Genomic DNA, 3,439 nt, shown 5'->3' with positions numbered 1-3,439 from the left:
ACAATAATATTTTTTTAAGTTGCTTGGCTGTAGCTTCACGTGAATGAATAATAAAAGTGTCCTATGAAACATACTAGAAAGGTAATTAAGGATAAGTTAAAAGCTAACACTATCTTTGATAGAGGAGGAAGAAATAGATAGATAAAAGAAGGAAAATAGAAAAATAACTGAGAAAGAGATTGAAGATAAAAATTGTTTGATGTAAGAGTTTAACTTATAGTGAGTTTTTGCATGTGTTAGTATTTTTGAAAGACCAATATTAATTTTTAATTTGTTAATTTGTTAATTTTTATTAGTGGGAATGATTTGAACCTATAATACCTTCCTCCCCTCCTTCTCTCTTAATCACCATGCCAACTGTAGTTGGTCATTTCCACAGTGAATTTGGGACAAGTGTCATTGCCTCATGATAGGTTTGGGACAGATGTCACTTCTAGAAAGTGTGTGAGTGAAGACAAAACATGTTAGCTCAAAACTTGTGAGTTGGTTTGTAGGAATAACCATTGATCCTGAAAGTAATTGAAGTAGATTGTCGAATTCTTAAAAAGGTCTACCTACAAAGGCTTCTTACTTGTGAAGAATTATGACCAGTGAGGAAGTTGAATAAAGTATCATATTGAAGTGTGGTAAACTGTGAGCCGTAAAAAGGTTGACAATTAGGAGGGGTGTTACAGTTCTTATGATCGGCTTATGCTTTTGGGGATCAAATATGGAAGAAGCATGATTTCAGGAGGTATGTTGGTGATTGTGGCTGGGTATAGGGCAGAGGAAGCAGGGAGTAGAGTGCAGCCAACAGAGGACCTTTTCTTTACTTCATCGTTTCTTATTGTTTTTAGTGTTTTTCTTTTAAATATTTTAACACAAATCTTATGTTTTTTTTTTTTCTTTTTGTAATTGTTGTATTGGACTGAACTTTTATTTGTCAAATAGACTCAAGCAATCTAATCTTTTTTCTTTGTTTGTTTTTGCCCAGCAACAGTGTTCGTACAAATGGAACCAGAATCAATTTGAAGATTCTCCATGGATGCTTCATCTCAGTTGACGCTTGAGTTTCAATAGGCTTCAGTCTATCATATGTAAGTATGTATGAATAGCTTGAATCCACTACCTGTATCTTTCCCTGAAGGGACACATGTTGACGTTTAGGGACATCCTTTGTTATCACTGAAGGGACACCTATTGGAGGCACTTAATTCATTGACGAATAAAATAGTGGCAGCTTCCTATTATTTTTATGCACTTGAAAAAATAATTCTGAATTAAGTGCCCGGTTATCTTGCCAAATTGTGCAAACCTGGAATATTTGAAAACTATGCAGATGATGCTGAAAGACAAAGAAGCAGGAATGGAATTCTAATCTAGCAACTGAAACTGAAATGTTTTGTTTTGCAAGATGATAAGACTCAAAGAAGCCATAGAAGATGGCTAACATATAGAACCTATTCCTTTCTTTCTAGCACCACTACAACCCTTGTCGTTCTCAAATGCTCATGGCTGATTTATGCCATTTTTTCTGGTTTGCATATGTTGAACGTTTTCCAGTTGCAGAATGGGGACAGGAAACACAGAATATATATATATATATATATATATATATATATATATATATATATATATATAAGTTGACCATTCCTGTTTTCTGTTTTCTTCTACTAGCGTACATGCAATATGTTAATTTCGGTTGGAGCTTAACGGGTTCTGAATTTCAGTTTTGCTCGGTGTTGTTTTACAAATTCTGATCAGACGAAATAAAGTTTTACTACAAAATGCAACAAAGTTCATTGATATTGCATAGTTCATGAAGATATGTCGGAGTAGGGAAGTTGATGGATCATGCAACTTTAGTTTGAACTACTTCGATTGCAATGGTGCATGTGCTATGGTTAACGATTAAATTTATACGTGAGATGGTACCGCGCGCGTATCATTATTTGCTTCTATCATGAAGTTTACTTTGATACAATTTGAGGTAATTCTGTATTAATTGCTACTATGCAGATGCTTTGCAATGGACCTCGAACTTGCATTCCCCTTGGTGCGCGCAATCGCGCGCTTTCATACGGTTCTTATTCTCTTTATTACTCTTCTACCATTTCCATAATTTCATTTATGCACTTTTTGATCATTTATGAGGCTACTGAAATTGTTCAAGCTTTTATGCAGACTCTCTTTGACTGGCAACAACTACAACAACAATATCCCCGAGCTACCTATGTACGCTGAATTCAGTTGGTAAGTTGCAAATTTATATTATTTGTATATCTATTTTAGTATACTTTGAGATTATATATGAATAAATTAATGTACATAAAATTCTTTTGAAAAAATTATGGTTAATTAGGAATATTCTTTTTCCTGCTTCCAAATGGTGTGTACCAGGTCCATCACCTGCTCATAATTCGTTACCAGAATGTATTTTCAACTCCTGGTGTACATGGGGTGGGCTACTAAGCTTATATGGTTTAATGGAAATTGTAGTATTTTTTAGATGCTGTGTTACTTTAATTTTTATCTTTAAATGTTTGAATCACATATTTTTGAGAATGGTAAATAAAATTTGCTTCTATATCTACCCGTTCTTATCATTAATTATTTTTTATTTGTGAACAAGTGTTTAGCTATTTTTAGTTTGAAAATGTCTTTTCAGTCACCTATTGGGAAGATAGATAATGAAGAGAACAAGTTGGCCTGATTGTTGATATATGCTTGTTTGCCTTCGACGTTGCACAAGAGATGACCAATTAATCAACAAACTAGAATGATCCACACTGCCTATGTAGTCGCTCCAAAAAATTATTTTACTTAATTAACAGCGTTTTTGCTGCCTCTGAGCTTAACATTCTTATATGTGAAAACTCCAAGTAAGCTCAGAATTATATGTAGCTGATGTTTTAGGATAAATTGACACATAAGAAGCGACCAATGAATGAAAATACTAGAAAACATGTAAGGCATATGCTGTTTTGAAATACAAATATAGATTTAAAAAATTAAATCATAACAGCGAATAGAAAATTTTTCACTTAATTCACGGGGATAAATAATTTATTTGAAATCCTATTAATATCTAAATTATTAGAATTAAATTATTTTTTAATTCATTGTTATAGTAATTTAAATTCAAATCTATTTTTATGGTTTATTCTTTTATGATTTAAATAATTTATCTAGTAATTTCATAGTTATGAGCTATTTACCTAAATTCACATTAACATATGAAGAGAAATTAACACTTAAATTGTAGGATAATTTTTTTTTTACCTTAAATCATCTGAAAATTTAAATTTTGGGAGAAAATATACTCTATTATAACTTTTAATTTTTTAAGTATTGTCATAATAATTTAATATAGATTATATATATGTAAAATACAACACGAGGAGGATTTTTTCTTTTATAAAAACAAGTAGGAAAATTCACTTAATTCACGGCAGTATAA

At 31.6% G+C, this 3,439-nt stretch overlaps 1 long non-coding RNA gene across 4 annotated transcripts; it reads left to right on the top strand.

Moving 5' to 3' along the window:
- Window positions 1–320: 320 nt before the first annotated feature.
- LOC106794596 (uncharacterized) lies at window positions 321–2,975 on the top strand. Of its 4 annotated transcripts, XR_005891461.1 has the most exons (6): window positions 321–733; window positions 974–1,076; window positions 1,710–1,910; window positions 1,999–2,062; window positions 2,164–2,232; window positions 2,380–2,568. It is a non-coding gene; the product is annotated as an uncharacterized lncRNA (long non-coding RNA). The 4 variants fall into 4 exon arrangements; XR_005891460.1 differs by lacking the exon at window positions 2,380–2,568 and adding an exon at window positions 2,648–2,975 and having other exon boundaries at window positions 325–1,076; XR_005891459.1 differs by having other exon boundaries at window positions 328–1,076.
- The last annotated feature ends 464 nt before the right edge of the window (window positions 2,976–3,439 follow it).

The sequence above is a fragment of the Glycine max genome, chromosome 1, assembly GCF_000004515.6.
Source record: "Glycine max cultivar Williams 82 chromosome 1, Glycine_max_v4.0, whole genome shotgun sequence".
NCBI lineage: Eukaryota > Viridiplantae > Streptophyta > Magnoliopsida > Fabales > Fabaceae > Glycine > Glycine max.
The sequence above is the reverse complement of the archived record's forward strand: the minus strand, read 5'-3'. Positions and strand labels throughout refer to the sequence as shown.